Source organism: Carassius gibelio, chromosome B17 (assembly GCF_023724105.1).
Source record: "Carassius gibelio isolate Cgi1373 ecotype wild population from Czech Republic chromosome B17, carGib1.2-hapl.c, whole genome shotgun sequence".
NCBI classification, from domain to species: domain Eukaryota; kingdom Metazoa; phylum Chordata; class Actinopteri; order Cypriniformes; family Cyprinidae; genus Carassius; species Carassius gibelio.
Window position 1 is genome coordinate 33,434 of NC_068412.1, and position 19,468 is coordinate 52,901.

Consider the following 19,468-nt stretch of genomic DNA (forward strand, 5'->3'; position numbering starts at 1 on the left):
ATTCCAAAGAAGCATACGCAATTTATGTATAATTTCACAGTCTAGATAATAGTACTGCACTGATTTTAAATAACCTAGATATGGCTGACAGTAAAAGAATAGAACAGAATTACAGACACACACAAACATGAAATGTTTAAACTAGTATATTAATACTCAATAAGCATGCTTAAACCCACACACAGATGCACACATTTTGTTATATATATAGATAATTAAAATAAATGATGGGTGATAAAACCTATTGCAAGTCTTCTGTTTTTATGGGCTTCTATGTCATTTTTCAGGTTTCATTGCAATCATAATCTGGCATAATTATAAACATTACATATATCTGTATGAATAAATTGGTAAACTTTGACTCAATGTGATCTGAAATGCTTGAACAGTAATATTAAATAATAGTAATATACATTTTTTCTAGATGAATCCCTCAACAAGCCCATAAACTGTAATGTTTTAGTCTTTAGTGAGCTCATTAGTGGTCTTCCGGTGACATCTAGTGGTTATAATTGCAATTTTTTATTCAACACTGGGTTTTGAAGCTTTATAAATATTACAGTGTTCTTTTTTACCTAATCTCTGTTAAATTTTGCATGATTGTTTAGAAAAAATACAGATCTAATGCATGTGTGATTATATTACCCCTTTTTTTTTTGCAGTTTAATGCCATTCACAACAGAAATCTTTTGTTTTTTAGGCCATTTTAACTGTTATAGCACCAGCTATTTTCTGATCTTAATGAAAATTTGCATGCTTGGTGGGTCATCTTTCACATGTTATAACCAAGTTTCATAAAGTTTTGAGTTTTTGTTTCAGTTTTATAGGCTTTAGGTTACATGTGGCCACGGCCCTTTCCTAAATGACCTCTTATAGCTAACCAAAGGACAAAATGCAACATATTTTTGAAAATTATTGATCTAGAGAGTCCAGAGAATATTATTGCAGTGGTTTGATCAAGACTGAACAAAAAACCAGGTGACCCAAAACATTCAAATTCGTGGACCAATTTTACGAAAAAGGCTATAACTCGGGAACAAAATGAGATATCTTCACCAAACTCAGAACTCATATGCATGAACAAAAACTTTAGTCAAATTATTATTTTTTTTCCATATCTGCCACTTGGTGGCGCTACAGGATGAAAAAAAATCAAATGGCTATAACTAAGCAACCGTTGATCCAATCAACTTGAAAATTGATATGGCCCAATGTGGCACAAGTGCTCTATGAGGAATTTCACTTATCTTACAAAACATGGCCGCCATTGGCCAAACAACTTTAAGCACCTATTTGACAAGGTTAATGGAAGTCGATCGGAACGAAACTCGGTGGGCATGTTCGACTCATTGCCCTAAAGGTCTGTAAGTATTTTGAAAGAAATTGCCCACAACATTGTCACCTCCCACAGAACACAACAAAGCGATTTGATTACAGCGCCACCTATTTTCCAAAAATGATAATGCATCATTTTACTGGAGTTTTACTGGCTGTTTCAATTACACTCTTCCAATAATTGCTTTTCTTACTCGTTGCATTTGGTCTGATGCTCCATGCCATGCTTAGCTCCTCGCTGTGGAACTTTTATTAACGATTTTCAGCCATTTCAATTACAATCATGCAATTATTAATTTCATTATTCATTGTTGCATTTGGTCTGATGCTACATATGCTTAGCTCCTGATGTTGCCGCTGGAATGCTTGGCCCCGTGATTGCTGCTTGCAGCTATATTTAGGGGCCAAGCACCGAAGGTGCGAAGGCACCTATTGTGTTCGTTGGCGTTATTATTATTAGGGGCCAAGCACCGAAGGTGCGAAGGCACCTATTGTGTTTGTTGGCGTTATTATTATTATTCTTCCTCTTCTTCTTCCACCCCAAGTCTATGGTAGCCCATAGAACCGATTGCGGGAAAGTTGTATAATTTGGCACACTAATAGAGGACTGTCTGAACATTAACCGTAGCAAATTTGAAGTCTCTAACTCAAACTCTCTAGCGCCACCAATTGTCTAAACTTTCAAAAACTTGATGCTAATAACTCTTGAACCGTAAGCCACAAAATGAAAATTCTTTTTTCCTGTGATTCCTTGGCTCATGCCGAGTCGAATGGACACCGAAATTCAAAAATCGCAAGGCTTAGTTTTTTCGCTATCGTCAATTGTTCGTAAAACCTACTTTTTCGAACTCGTCCTAGGCCGTTGCACCGATTGTCACGAAAATTGAATCAGATAATCTTCAGACCATGCTGGCAAAAAGTTATGGAATTCAAGTTGATTTCTCAAACCGTTTCCGAATAGCTCATGAACGAATTCTTCGAAAAGCACGCAAACGTGAACGTGAGGCTATATCTCCGCAACGGTTTGGCCTATTGAGACCAATCTTGGTGGGTCTTATAAAAACCATTCCCTGGGACTACCTGCAGTGTTTCGGCGCTGTGCCCCCTAGTGGTCAGGAGATATGAAAAATGCATGTTTTTGCTCATAACTTCTGAACGGTTTTGCCAAAAATCACAAAAGTGAAGTATTTAGATTCAGTGCATCATTCCGAGTCGAATGATACCGAATTTTCCCAATTCGGCCATTTTGGGCGTCGGCCATTTTGGATTTAGTTGTAAATTGCTGTATCTTAAGAATGAAGTTCCGTATCGTTTCGCAAATAATTACAAAAATGTCCGGCTCCATGCCCTGAATGTACACAAAAAAATTGGGGGCAGTGCCACCTTGTGGTCAATAGTTATAACGATTTTTCGAAAAATGCTAATAACTTTTGCATACATTAGCCTATTGTAACAAAGCTGATGCTGATAGATTCCTTGGGTCATGCCGAGAACACCGATACCCCATTTGTCAATTTTGGCAAAATTTCCTGTCCGCCATTTTGATTAATGTTGAAAACCTACTTTTTCGAACTCCTCCTAGACCGTTGCTCAGATTTTCACCAAATTTGATTTGGATCATCTTCAGACCATGCTGGCAAAAAGTTATGGAATTTGTGTCGATACACGTAACCGTTTTCAATTAGCGTACCAACGAATTTGCTGGAAAGATGCCAAACTGCATCTGAGGCTGTATCTCTGCAAAGGTTGGAGATATTTACACAAAACTTAATATGTGACATTGTCACATCACATTGACCACGCCACATCATTTTGGTCACAGCGCCACCTATTGGTCAAGAGTAATAAACCAATCAATAACCGCTAATTATTACATTTCCAATAATGCTAATAACTTTTGATTGCATTAGCCTATTATCATGAAACATGTCTCAAAATGTTCCTTGGGACATGCCGACAACATACATACCAATTATGTCATATTGAGCAAAACTTCCTGTCCGCCATTTTGATTCATGTTGAAAACCTTTTTTTTTTAACTCATCCTCAACCGTTTGTCTGATTTTCACCAAAATTGAATCAGATCATCTTCAGACCGTGCTGACAAAAAGTTATGGATTTCGTGTCAATAGACGAAACCGTTTTTGTACAGCGCTGCTTCAGATGTCAGGCATCTTCACAAAATGAGTCTGAGGCTATATCTCTGCAAAGCTTTGTTGTAATTAAGCCAAACTTGTGTGTGCCATTGTCTAACATGGAGAATAGGCTCACAGACACTCACACACAGAAATGAAATGGTTCAACTATTATATGAATAATCAATAAGCATGATTACACACACACACACGCACAGAGAGAAGTACATGCCCACACATTTTGTTTTATGTAGATATTTGAAATAAATTATAGGTGACACACAACTCACAGAAAGACTTCTTTTCTTACATTTCTATGTCAGGTTTCATTGCATTCATATTCTGACATAATAGTAAACATTTGATATACATGTATGAATAAATTGTTGAACTTTCACTCAATGTGATCTCAAATGCTTGAACAGTAATATTAAATAATAGTAATATATATTTTTCTAGATGAATCAATCATCGAGACAATGAACTGTAATGTTTTAGTCTTTAGTGAGCCCATTAGTGGTCTTCCAGTGACATCTAGTGGTCGTAAATGCAATTTATCATACAACACTGTCTCTTTAACCTTTATAACTGTTATATGTTGTCTTAATTTCATTCCAAAGAAGCATACGCAATTTATGTATAATTTCACAGTCTAGATAATAGTACTGCACTGATTTTAAATAACCTAGATATGGCTGACAGTAAAAGAATAGAACAGAATTACAGACACACACAAACATGAAATGTTTAAACTAGTATATTAATACTCAATAAGCATGCTTAAACCCAGACACAGATGCACACATTTTGTTATATATATAGATAATTAAAATAAATGATGGGTGATAAAACCTATTGCAAGTCTTCTGTTTTTATGGGCTTCTATGTCATTTTTCAGGTTTCATTGCAATCATAATCTGGCATAATTATAAACATTAGATATATCTGTATGAATAAATTGGTAAACTTTGACTCAATGTGATCTGAATGCTTGAACAGTAATATTAAATAATAGTAATATACATTTTTTCTAGATGAATCCCTCAACAAGCCCATAAACTGTAATGTTTTAGTCTTTAGTGAGCTCATTAGTGGTCTTCCGGTGACATCTAGTGGTTATAATTGCAATTTTTTTATTCAACACTGGGTTTTGAAGCTTTATAAATATTACAGTGTTCTTTTTTACCTAATCTCTGTTAAATTTTGCATGATTGTTTAGAAAAAATACAAATCTAATGCATGTGTGATTATATTACCCCTTTTTTTTGCAGTTTAATGCCATTCACAACAGAAATCTTTTGTTTTTTAGGCCTGTTTAAATGTTATCTAACCAAAGGACAAAATACAACATATTTTTTCTAAGTTATTGATCTAGAGAGTCCTGAGAATATTACTGCAGTGGTTTGATCAAGACTGAACAAAAAACCAGGTGACCCAAAACATTCAAATTCGTGGACCAATTTTATGAAAAAGGCTATAACTCGGGAACAAAATGAGATATCTTCACCAAACTCAGAACTCATATGCATGAACAAAAACTTTAGTCAAATAATTTTTTTCCATATCTGCCACTTGGTGGCGCTACAGGATGAAAAAAAAACTAAAATGGCTATAACTAAGCAACCGCTGATCCAATCAACTTGGAAATTGATATGGCCCAATGTGGCATAAGTGCTCTATGAGGAATTTCACTTATCTTAAAAAACATGGCCGCCATTGGCCAAACAACTTTAAGCACCTATTTGACAAGGTTAATAGAAGTCGATCGGAACGAAACTCGGTGGGCATGTTCAACTCATTGCCCTAAAGGTCTGTAAGTATTTTGAAAGAAATTGCCCATAACATTGTCACCTCCCACAGAACACAACAAAGCAATTTGATTACAGCGCCAACTATTTTCCAAAAAGGATAATGCATCATTTTACTGGAGTTTTACTGGCTGTTTCAATTACACTCTTCCAATAATTGCTTTTCTTACTCGTTGCATTTGGTCTGATGCTCCATGCCATGCTTAGCTCCTCGCTGTGGAACTTTTATTAACGATTTTCAGCCATTTCAATTACAATCATGCAATTATTAATTTCATTATTCATTGTTGCATTTGGTCTGATGCTACATATGCTTAGCTCCTGATGTTGCCGCTGGAATGCTTGGCCCCGTGATTGCTGCTTGCAGCTATATTTATTATTATTATTCTTCTTCCACCCCAAGTCTATGGTAGCCCATAGAACCGATTGCGGGAAAGTTGTATAATTTGGCACACTAATAGAGGACTGTCTGAACATTAACCGTAGCAAATTTGAAGTCTCTAACTCAAACTCTCTAGCGCCACCAATTGTCTAAACTTTCAAAAACTTGATGCTAATAACTCTTGAACCGTAAGCCACAAAATGAAAATTCTTTTTTCCTGTGATTCCTTGGCTCATGCCGAGTCGAATGGACACCGAAATTCAAAAATCGCAAGGCTTAGTTTTTTCGCTATCGTCAATTGTTCGTAAAACCTACTTTTTCGAACTCGTCCTAGGCCGTTGCACCGATTGTCACGAAAATTGAATCAGATAATCTTCAGACCATGCTGGCAAAAAGTTATGGAATTCAAGTTGATTTCTCAAACCGTTTCCGAATATCTCATGAACGAATTCTTCAAAAAGCACGCAAACGTGAACGTGAGGCTATATCTCCGCAACGGTTTGGCCTATTGAGACCAATCTTGGTGGGTCTTATAACAACCATTCCCTGGGACTACCTGCAGTGTTTCGGCGCTGTGCCCCCTAGTGGTCAGGAGATATGAAAAATGCATGTTTTTGCTCATAACTTCTGAACGGTTTTGCCAAAAATCACAAAAGTGGTGTCTTTAGATTCAGTGCATCATTCCGAGTCGAATGATACCGAATTTTCCCAACTCGGCCATTTTGGGCGTCGGCCATTTTGAATTTAGTTGTAAATTGCTGTATCTTAAGAATGAAGTTCCGTATCGTTTCGCAAATAATTACAAAAATGTCCGGCTCCATGCCCTGAATGTACACAAAAAAATTGGGGGCAGCGCCACCTTGTGGTCAATAGTTATAACGATTTTTTCGAAAAATGCTAATAACTTTTGCATACATTAGCCTATTGTAACAAAGCTGATGTTGATAGATTCCTTGGGTCATGCCGAGAACACCGATACCCCATTTGTCAATTTTGGCAAAATTTCCTGTCCGCCATTTTGATTCATGTTGAAAACCTACTTTTTCGAACTCCTCCTAGACCGTTGCTCAGATTTTCACCAAATTTGACTTGGATCATCTTCAGACCATGCTGGCAAAAAGTTATGGAATTTGTGTCGATACACGTAACCGTTTTCAATTAGCGTACCAACGAATTTGCTGGAAAGATGCCAAACTGCATCTGAGGCTGTATCTCTGCAAAGGTTGGAGATATTTACACAAAACTTAATATGTGACATTGTCACATCACATTGACCACGCCACATCATTTTGGTCACAGCGCCACCTATTGGTCAAGAGTAATAAACCAATCAATAACCGCTAATTTTTACATTTCCAATAATGCTAATAACTTTTGATTGCATTAGCCTATTATCATGAAACATGTCTCAAAATGTTCCTTGGGACATGCCGACAACATACATACCAATTATGTCATATTAAGCAAAACTTCCTGTCCGCCATTTTGATTCATGTTGAAAACCTTTTTTTTTAAACTCATCCTCAACCGTTTGTCTGATTTTCACCAAAATTGAATCAGATCATCTTCAGACCGTGCTGACAAAAAGTTATGGATTTCGTGTCAATAGACGAAACCGTTTTTGTACAGCGCTGCTTCAGATGTCAGGCATCTTCACAAAATGAGTCTGAGGCTATATCTCTGCAAAGCCCATTAGTGGTCTTCCAGTGACATCTAGTGGTCGTAAATGCAATTTATCATACAACACTGTCTCTTTAACCTTTATAACTGTTATATGTTGTCTTAATTTCATTCCAAAGAAGCATACACAATTTATGTATAATTTCACAGTCTAGATAATAGTACTGCACTGATTTTAAATAACCTAGATATGGCTGACAGTAAAAGAATAGAACAGAATTACAGACACACAAAAACATGAAATGTTTAAACTAGTATATTAATACTCAATAAGCATGCTTAAACCCACACACAGATGCACACATTTTGTTATATATATAGATAATTAAAATAAATGATGGGTGATAAAACCTATTGCAAGTCTTCTGTTTTTATGGGCTTCTATGTCATTTTTCAGGTTTCATTGCAATCATAATCTGGCATAATTATAAACATTAGATATATCTGTATGAATAAATTGGTAAACTTTGACTCAATGTGATCTGAAATGCTTGAACAGTAATATTAAATAATAGTAATATACATTTTTTCTAGATGAATCCCTCAACAAGCCCATAAACTGTAATGTTTTAGTCTTTAGTGAGCTCATTAGTGGTCTTCCGGTGACATCTAGTGGTTATAATTGCAATTTTTTATTCAACACTGGGTTTTGAAGCTGTATAAATATTACAGTGTTCTTTTTTACCTAATCTCTGTTAAATTTTGCATGATTGTTTAGAAAAAATACAGATCTAATGCATGTGTGATTATATTACCCCCTTTTTTTTTGCAGTTTAATGCCATTCACAACAGAAATCTTTTGTTTTTTAGGCCTGTTTAAATGTTATCTAACCAAAGGACAAAATACAACATATTTTTTCAAAGTTATTGATCTAGAGAGTCCTGAGAATATTACTGCAGTGGTTTGATCAAGACTGAACAAAAAACCAGGTGACCAAAAACATTCAAATTCGCGGACCAATTTTATGGAAAAGGCTATAACTCGGGAACAAAATGAGATATCTTCACCAAACTCAGAACTCATATGCATGAACAAAAACTTTAGTCAAATTATTATTTTTTCCATATCTGCCACTTGGTGGCGCTACAGGATGAAAAAAAAACTAAAATGGCTATAACTAAGCAACCGCTGATCCAATCAACTTGAAAATTGGTATGGCCCAATGTGGCATAAGTGCTCTATGAGGAATTTCACTTATCTTAAAAAACATGGCCGCCATTGGCCAAACAACTTTAAGCATCTATTTGACAAGGTTAATGGAAGTCGATCGGAACGAAACTCGGTGGGCATGTTCGACTCATTGCCCTAAAGGTCTGTAAGTATTTTGAAAGAAATTGCCCACAACATTGTCACCTCCCACAGAACACAACAAAGCGATTTGATTACAGCGCCAACTATTTTCCAAAAATGATAATGCATCATTTTACTGGAGTTTTACTGGCTGTTTCAATTACACTCTTCCAATAATTGCTTTTCTTACTCGTTGCATTTGGTCTGATGCTCCATGCCATGCTTAGCTCCTCGCTGTGGAACTTTTATTAACGATTTTCAGCCATTTCAATTACAATCATGCAATTATTAATTTCATTATTCATTGCTGCATTTGGTCTGATGCTACATATGCTTAGCTCCTGATGTTGCCGCTGGAGTGCTTGGCCCCGTGATTGCTGCTTGCAGCTATATTTAGGGGCCAAGCACCGAAGGTGCGAAGGCACCTATTGTGTTTGTTGGCGTTATTATTATTATTCTTCTTCTTCCACCCCAAGTCTATGGTAGCCCATAGAACCGATTGCGGGAAAGTTGTATAATTTGGCACACTAATAGAGGACTGTCTGAACATTAACCGTAGCAAATTTGAAGTCTCTAACTCAAACTCTCTAGCGCCACCAATTGTCTAAACTTTCAAAAACTTGATGCTAATAACTCTTGAACCGTAAGCCACAAAATGAAAATTCTTTTTTCCTGTGATTCCTTGGCTCATGCCGAGTCGAATGGACACCGAAATTCAAAAATCGCAAGGCTTAGTTTTTTCGCTATCGTCAATTGTTCGTAAAACCTACTTTTTCAAACTCGTCCTAGGCCGTTGCACCGATTGTCACGAAAATGGAATCAGATAATCTTCAGACCATGCTGGTAAAAAGTTATGGAATTCAAGTTGATTTCTCAAACCGTTTCCGAATAGCTCATGAACGAATTCTTCGAAAAGCACGCAAACGTGAACGTGAGGCTATATCTCCGCAACGGTTTGGCCTATTGAGACCAATCTTGGTGGGTCTTATAACAACCATTCCCTGGGACTACCTGCAGTGTTTCGGCGCTGTGCCCCCTAGTGGTCAGGAGATATGAAAAATGCATGTTTTTGCTCATAACTTCTGAACGGTTTTGCCAAAAATCACAAAAGTGGTGTCTTTAGATTCAGTGCATCATTCCGAGTCGAATGATACCGAATTTTCCCAATTCGGCCATTTTGGGCGTCGGCCATTTTGGATTTAGTTGTAAATTGCTGTATCTTAAGAATGAAGTTCCGTATCGTTTCGCAAATAATTACAAAAATGTCCGGCTCCATGCCCTGAATGTACACAAAAAAATTGGGGGCAGCGCCACCTTGTGGTCAATAGTTATAACGATTTTTTCGAAAAATGCTAATAACTTTTGCATACATTAGCCTATTGTAACAAAGCTGATGTTGATAGATTCCTTGGGTCATGCCGAGAACACCGATACCCCATTTGTCAATTTTGGCAAAATTTCCTGTCCGCCATTTTGATTCATGTTGAAAACCTACTTTTTCGAACTCCTCCTAGACCGTTGCTCAGATTTTCACCAAATTTGATTTGGATCATCTTCAGACCATGCTGGCAAAAAGTTATGGAATTTGTGTCGATACACGTAACCGTTTTCAATTAGCGTACCAACGAATTTGCTGGAAAGATGCCAAACTGCATCTGAGGCTGTATCTCTGCAAAGGTTGGAGATATTTACACAAAACTTGATATGTGACATTGTCACATCACATTGACCACGCCACATAATTTTGGTCACAGCGCCACCTATTGGTCAAGAGTAATAAACCAATCAATAACCGCTAATTATTACATTTCCAATAATGCTAATAACTTTTGATTGCATTAGCCTATTATCATGAAACATGTCTCAAAATGTTCCTTGGGACATGCCGACAACATACATATCAATTATGTCATATTAAGCAAAACTTCCTGTCCGCCATTTTGATTCATGTTGAAAACCTTTTTTTTTAAACTCATCCTCAACCGTTTGTCTGATTTTCACCAAAATTGAATCAGATCATCTTCAGACCGTGCTGACAAAAAGTTATGGATTTCGTGTCAATAGACGAAACCGTTTTTGTACAGCGCTGCTTCAGATGTCAGGCATCTTCACAAAATGAGTCTGAGGCTATATCTCTGCAAAGCCCATTAGTGGTCTTCCAGTGACATCTAGTGGTCGTAAATGCAATTTATCATACAACACTGTCTCTTTAACCTTTATAACTGTTATATGTTGTCTTAATTTCATTCCAAAGAAGCATACGCAATTTATGTATAATTTCACAGTCTAGATAATAGTACTGCACTGATTTTAAATAACCTAGATATGGCTGACAGTAAAAGAATAGAACAGAATTACAGACACACACAAACATGAAATGTTTAAACTAGTATATTAATACTCAATAAGCATGCTTAAACCCACACACAGATGCACACATTTTGTTATATATATAGATAATTAAAATAAATGATGGGTGATAAAACCTATTGCAAGTCTTCTGTTTTTATGGGCTTCTATGTCATTTTTCAGGTTTCATTGCAATCATAATCTGGCATAATTATAAACATTAGATATATCTGTATGAATAAATTGGTAAACTTTGACTCAATGTGATCTGAAATGCTTGAACAGTAATATTAAATAATAGTAATATACATTTTTTCTAGATGAATCCCTCAACAAGCCCATAAACTGTAATGTTTTAGTCTTTACTGAGCTCATTAGTGGTCTTCCGGTGACATCTAGTGGTTATAATTGCAATTTTTTATTCAACACTGGGTTTTGAAGCTTTATAAATATTACAGTGTTCTTTTTTACCTAATCTCTGTTAAATTTTGCATGATTGTTTAGAAAAAATACAGATCTAATGCATGTGTGATTATATTACCCCTTTTTTTTTGCAGTTTAATGCCATTCACAACAGAAATCTTTTGTTTTTTAGGCCTGTTTAAATGTTATCTAACCAAAGGACAAAATACAACATATTTTTTCAAAGTTATTGATCTAGAGAGTCCTGAGAATATTACTGCAGTGGTTTGATCAAGACTGAACAAAAAACCAGGTGACCCAAAACATTCAAATTCGTGGACCAATTTTATGAAAAAGGCTATAACTCGGGAACAAAATGAGATATCTTCACCAAACTCAGAACTCATATGCATGAACAAAAACTTTAGTCAAATTATTATTTTTTCCATATCTGCCACTTGGTGGCGCTACAGGATGAAAAAAAACTAAAATGGCTATAACTAAGCAACCGCTGATCCAATCAACTTGAAAATTGGTATTGCCCAATGTGGCATAAGTGCTCTATGAGGAATTTCACATGGCCGCCATTGGCCAAACAAATTTAAGCACCTATTTGACAAGGTTAATAGAAGTCGATCGGAACGAAACTCGGTGGGCATGTTCGACTCATTGCCCTAAAGGTCTGTAAGTATTTTGAAAGAAATTGCCCACAACATTGTCACCTCCCACAGAACACAACAAAGCAATTTGATTACAGCGCCAACTATTTTCCAAAAATGATAATGCATCATTTTACTGGAGTTTTACTGGCTGTTTCAATTACACTCTTCCAATAATTGCTTTTCTTACTCGTTGCATTTGGTCTGATGCTCCATGCCATGCTTAGCTCCTCGCTGTGGAACTTTTATTAACGATTTTCAGCCATTTCAATTACAATCATGCAATTATTAATTTCATTATTCATTGTTGCATTTGGTCTGATGCTACATATGCTTAGCTCCTGATGTTGCCGCTGGAATGCTTGGCCCCGTGATTGCTGCTTGCAGCTATATTATTAGGGGCCAAGCACCGAAGGTGCGAAGGCACCTATTGTGTTTGTTGGCGTTATTAGGGGCCAAGCACCGAAGGTGCGTAGGACCCTCTTGTTTTTGTTGGCGTTCTTATTATTATTATTATTATTATTATTCTTCCGACTGGGGGTCTATGGCAGCCCATAGAACCGAATGCGGGAAAGTTGTAATGGTTTGACATTCTTATAGAGGACAGTGCCAACATTAAGTACACTAATTTTGGTGTGTCTAAGACATTCCCTCTAGCGCCACCAACTGTCCAAAATTTCACTTTAATTTTGTTAATAACTTTTTGATCGTAAGGCCAATCATCAAAATTCTTTTTTCATCTGATTTCTGAGCTCATGCCGATTCGATTGCACCCTAGCAAATCATTTTCCGTCATAGAAATGTGGCCGCCATTTTGAATTTTTTTAAAAACCTACTTTTTCGAACTCGTCCTAGACGGTTTGTCCGATTCACACGAAAATTGAACCAGATCATCTTCAGTCAGTGCTGACCAAAAGTTATGCAAATCAAATTGATTCGTCAAACCGTTTTCGATAAACGCTCAAACAAATTTTACGTAATGCTTGCAAAAACAGTCGTAAGGCTGTATCTATGCAACGATTTATTCTATTCTGACCAAACTTGGTACATGTCATAACAAGCATGACCTGAGGCTACATGCTGTGTTTCGGCGCAGCGCCACCTACTGGTCCAGAGATATGAAAAATTGCTATTTTTGCTTATAACTTTTGAACAGTTTGTCCAAAAATCATAACATTTGTCTTGTTAGATTCAGGGCTACATGCCAAGTCGACTGATATCCAATTTTACCATTTTGGCCATTTTGACTGTCGGCCATTTTGAATTTTGTGCTAAAATGCTGTATTTTAAGAACGCATCAACGGATTGTTACGAAACTTGGTATGGGTCATCAGCACAATGTCCTGAAGGAGCGTGAGAAGTTTCGAAACAGCGCCACCTAGTGGTGATCTTCTTTTTTTAAATGCTTATAACTTTGGGTGTGGTCGACTTATTTTCACCAGACTCATTAAATTGGACTCCTGAAACCTTATTGAGTCCTACGATACCAAACATGCTAGGTTTTGCCTTACGGTTTGTGTAGCGTTGTGATTTAGCGCTTAAAAAACATTTGGCTATATCTTCGAAACCGCTTGTCTGATCGAGACGAAACCACTATCAGAAGTTCGGAAACATAGGTCGATAGCTATACGCCAATGCCCAAATGCCAAAATATTGATAGTAAGGGGTAGTAATATTCAATCAAAGTCAAGAGTCAGTCATTTTTTACATGCTTTTTCATATAAATGTCTATAACTCTGAAGTGAATTGAGATATTTTCACCAAAATTGACACACATATGTATGGGCTCACTCTGAGGACACATAAAACAAATGGTTGGACTGAGCCTCTTGGTGGCGCTATAATAGAACAAAACATGAAATTCCCATTGACTTCAATACAGTTTTGTGAAATAAAATGCTATACTAAACAAATGCATTTGTGTAATATTACGAAACTCAGAATGTGCCAACAACAACATCCCCTGAAGGTACTCAAAATATTTTGAAACAGTGCCACCTAGTGGTCAAGTTATAACTCAATTTACATAAAGGCTAATAACTTTTGAAAAGATCTGGCTATTGACATGACGCTGATCTTAATAGATTCCTTGGGTCAGGCCGAGAACATAGATACCAAGTTTTCCTTATTTGGCTGAACTTCCTGTCCGCCATTTTGATTAATGTTGAAAACCTACTTTTTCGAACTCCTCCTAGACCGTTAGTCCGATTTTCACCAAATTTGACATGGATCATCTTCAGACCATTCTGGCAAAATGTTATGGATTTCGTGTCAATATACGAAACGGTTCTCATTTAGCGCATCAACGAATCAGCTGGAAGGGTTCCAAAATGCATTTGAGGCTGTATCTCTGCAAAGCTTTGACATATTTGCAAAAAACTTTGTATGTGTCATCGTCACCTCACACTGACCATTTCAAACTAATTTGGTAACAGCGCCACCTATTGGTTACACGTGATAAGCCAATAAATCCTATTACTAGTTGTTGTGTTTATTGTTTTCAAGCCATTTTGCCTAAAATAATCTTAAAACTGTCTTAATTACTCATTCCTGCCGTTCGTCTGAAGCTTGCTTCTGTAGTGCTTGGCCCCGTTATTGCTGCTTGCAGCTATATTTATTATTATTCTTCTTCTTCCACCCCAAGTCTATGGTAGCCCATAGAACCGATTGCGGGAAAGTTGTATAATTTGGCACACTAATAGAGGACTGTCTGAACATTAACCGTAGCAAATTTGAAGTCTCTAACTCAAACTCTCTAGCGCCACCAATTGTCTAAACTTTCAAAAACTTGATGCTAATAACTCTTGAACCGTAAGCCACAAAATGAAAATTCTTTTTTCCTGTGATTCCTTGGCTCATGCCGAGTCGAATGGACACCGAAATTCTAAAATCGCAAGGCTTAGTTTTTTCGCTATCGTCAATTGTTCGTAAAACCTACTTTTTCTAACTCGTCCTAGGCCGTTGCACCGATTGTCACGAAAATTGAATCAGATAATCTTCAGACCATGCTGGCAAAAAGTTATGGAATTCAAGTTGATTTCTCAAACCGTTTCCGAATAGCTCATGAACGAATTCTTCGAAAAGCACGCAAACGTGAACGTGAGGCTATATCTCCGCAACGGTTGGGCCTATTGAGACCAATCTTGGTGCGTCTTATAACAACCATTCCCTGGGACTACCTGCAGTGTTTCGGCGCTGTGCCCCCTAGTGGTCAGGAGATATGAAAAATGCATGTTTTTGCTCATAACTTCTGAACGGTTTTGCCAAAAATCACAAAAGTGGTGTCTTTAGATACAGTGCATCATTCCGAGTCGAATGATACCGAATTTTCCCAATTTGGCCATTTTGGGCGTCGGCCATTTTGGATTTAGTTGTAAATTGCTGTATCTTAAGAATGAAGTTCCGTATCGTTTCGCAAATAATTACAAAAATGTCCGGCTCCATGCCCTGAATGTACACAAAAAAATTGGGGGCAGCGCCACCTTGTGGTCAATAGTTATAACGATTTTTTCGAAAAATGCTAATAACTTTTGCATACATTAGCCTATTGTAACAAAGCTGATGTTGATAGATTCCTTGGGTCATGCCGAGAACACCGATACCCCATTTGTCAATTTTGGCAAAATTTCCTGTCCGCCATTTTGATTCATGTTGAAAACCTACTTTTTCGAACTCCTCCTAGACCGTTGCTCAGATTTTCACCAAATTTGATTTGGATCATCTTCAGACCATGCTGGCAAAAAGTTATGGAATTTGTGTCGATACACGTAACCGTTTTCAATTAGCGTACCAACGAAATTGCTGGAAAGATGCCAAACTGCATCTGAGGCTGTATCTCTGCAAAGGTTGGAGATATTTACACAAAACTTAATATGTGACATTGTCACATCACATTGACCACGCCACATCATTTTGGTCACAGCGCCACCTATTGGTCAAGAGTAATAAACCAATCAATAACCGCTAATTATTACATTTCCAATAATGCTAATAACTTTTGATTGCATTAGCCTATTATCATGAAACATGTCTCAAAATGTTCCTTGGGACATGCCGACAACATACATACCAATTATGTCATATTAAGCAAAACTTCCTGTCCGCCATTTAGATTCATGTTGAAAACCTTTTTTTTTAAACTCATCCTCAACCGTTTGTCTGATTTTCACCAAAATTGAATCAGATCATCTTCAGACCGTGCTGACAAAAAGTTATGGATTTCGTGTCAATAGACGAAACCGTTTTTGTACAGCGCTGCTTCAGATGTCAGGCATCTTCACAAAATGAGTCTGAGGCTATATCTCTGCAAAGCCCATTAGTGGTCTTCCAGTGACATCTAGTGGTCGTAAATGCAATTTATCATACAACACTGTCTCTTTAACCTTTATAACTGTTATATGTTGTCTTAATTTCATTCCAAAGAAGCATACGCAATTTATGTATAATTTCACAGTCTAGATAATAGTACTGCACTGATTTTAAATAACCTAGATATGGCTGACAGTAAAAGAATAGAACAGAATTACACACACACACAAATATGAAATGTTTAAACATTAGATATATCTGTATGAATAAATTGGTAAACTTTGACTCAATGTGATCTGAAATGCTTGAACAGTAATATTAAATAATAGTAATATACATTTTTTTCTAGATGAATCCCTCAACAAGCCCATGAACTGTAATGTTTTAGTCTTTACTGAGCTCATTAGTGGTCTTCCGGTGACATCTAGTGGTTATAATTGCAATTTTTTATTCAACACTGGGTTTTGAAGCTTTATAAATATTACAGTGTTCCTTTTTTACCTAATCTCTGTTGAATTTTGCATGATTGTTTAGAAAAAATACAGATCTAATGCATGTGTGATTATATTACCCCCTTTTTTTTTTTGCAGTTTAATGCCATTCACAACAGAAATCTTTTGTTTTTTAGGCCTGTTTAAATGTTATCTAACCAAAGGACAAAATGCAACATATTTTTGAAAATTATTGATCTAGAGAGTCCTGAGAATATTACTGCAGTGGTTTGATCAAGACTGAACAAAAAACCAGGTGACCCAAAACATTCAAATTCGCGGACCAATTTTATGAAAAAGGCTATAACTCGGGAACAAAATGAGATATCTTCACCAAACTCAGAACTCATATGCATGAACAAAAACTTTAGTCAAATTATTATTTTTTCCGTATCTGCCACTTGGTGGCGCTACAGGATGAAAAAAAAAACTAAAATGGCTATAACTAAGCAACCGCTGATCCAATCAACTTGAAAATTGGTATGGCCCAATGTGGCATAAGTGCTCTATGAGGAATTTCACTTATCTTAAAAAATATGGCCGCCATTGGCCAAACAACTTTAATCATCTATTTGACAAGGTTAATGGAAGTCGATCGGAACGAAACTCGGTGGGCATGTTCGACTCATTGCCCTAAAGGTCTGTAAGTATTTTGAAAGAAATTGCCCACAACATTGTCACCTCCCACAGAACACAACAAAGCGATTTGATTACAGCGCCAACTATTTTCCAAAAATGATAATGCATCATTTTACTGGAGTTTTACTGGCTGTTTCAATTACACTCTTCCAATAATTGCTTTTCTTACTCGTTGCATTTGGTCTGATGCTCCATGCCATGCTTAGCTCCTCGCTGTGGAACTTTTATTAACGATTTTCAGCCATTTCAATTACAATCATGCAATTATTAATTTCATTATTCATTGTTGCATTTGGTCTGATGCTACATATGCTTAGCTCCTGATGTTGCCGCTGGAATGCTTGGCCCCGTGATTGCTGCTTGCAGCTATATTTAGGGGCCAAGCACCGAAGGTGCGAAGGCACCTATTGTGTTTGTTGGCGTTATTATTAGGGGCCAAGCACCGAAGGTGCGAGGCACCTATTGTTTTTGTTGGCGTTCTTATTATTATTATTATTATTCTTCCGACTGGGAGTCTATGGCAGCCCATAGAACCAAATGCGGGAAAGTTGTAATGGTTTGACATTCTGATAGAGGACAGTGCCAACATTAAGTACACCAATTTTGGTGGGTCTAAGACATTGCCTCTAGCGCCACCAACTGTCCAAAGTTTCACTTTTATTTTGTTAATAACTTTTTAACCCTAAGGCCAATCAACAAAAATCTTTTTTCCTCTGATTCCTGAGCTCATGCCGATTCGATTGCATCCTATGACGTCATTTTCTGTCATAGAAATATGGCCTCCATTTTGAATTTTTTAAAAAACCTACTTTTTCGAACTCGTCCTAGACGGTTTGTCCGATTCACACGAAAATTGAACCAGATTATCTTCAGGCAGTGCTGACCAAAAGTTATGCAAATCAAATTGATTCGTCAAACTGTTTTCGATAAACGCTCAAACAAATTTTACATAACGCTTACAAAAACAGTCGCAAGGCTGTATCTCTGCAACGATTTATCGTATTCAGACCAAACCTGGTACATGTCATAACAAGCATGACCTGAGGCTACTTGCTGCGTTTCGGCCCAGTGCCACCTACTGGTCCGGAGATATGAAAAATTGCTATTTTTGCTCATAACTTCTAAACAGTTTGTCCAAAAATCATAAAATTGGTCTTGTTAGATTCAGGGCAACATGCCGAGTCGACTGATATCCAATTTTACCATCTCGGCCATTTTGACTGTCGGCCATTTTGAATTTTGTGCTAAAATGCTGTATTTTAAGAACGCAGCAACGGATTGTTACGAAACTTGGTATGGGTCATCAGCACAATGTCCTGAAGGAGTGTGAGAAGTTTCGAAACAGCGCCACCTAGTGGTGATCTTCTTTGTTTAAACGCTTATAACTCTGGGTGTGGTCAACTTATTTTCACGAGACTCATCAAATTAGACTCTTGAAACCTTACCGAGTCCTACGATACCAAACATGCTAGGATTCACCTTACGGTTTGTGTAGCGTTGTGATTTAGTGCTTAAAAAACATTTGGCTATATCTTCGAAACCGCTTGTCTGATCGAGACGAAACCACCGTCAGAAGAAGGAAACATAGGTCGATAGCTATACACCAATGCCCTAATGCAAAAACATTGATAGTAAGGGGTAGTAATATTCAATCAAAGTCAAGAGTCAGTCAATTTTTATGTGTTTTTTCATGTAAATGTCTATAACTCTGAAGTGAATTGAGATATTTTCACCAAAATTGACACGCATATGTATGGGCGCACTCTGATGACACATAAAAAAAATGGTGGGACTGAGCCTCTTGGTGGCGCTATAATAGAACAAAACATGAAATTCCCATTGACTTCAATACACTTATGTGAAATAAAAGGCTATGCTAATCAAATGCATTGGTGTTATATTCCGAAACTCAGAATGTGCCAACAACACCATCCCCTGAAGGTACTCAAATTATTTTGAAACAGCGCCACCTAGTGGTCAAAAGTAATA

General features: G+C 37.0%; 1 long non-coding RNA gene across 1 annotated transcript; it reads right to left on the minus strand.

The window, feature by feature from the left end:
• Nucleotides 1–341: 341 nt before the first annotated feature.
• LOC127975784 (uncharacterized) lies at nt 342–15,176 on the minus strand. The gene is made up of 3 exons (XR_008157623.1): nt 14,976–15,176; nt 5,322–5,971; nt 342–1,402 (listed from the first exon to the last, which is right to left on the minus strand). It is a non-coding gene; the product is annotated as an uncharacterized LOC127975784 (long non-coding RNA).
• Nucleotides 15,177–19,468: the final 4,292 nt, after the last annotated feature.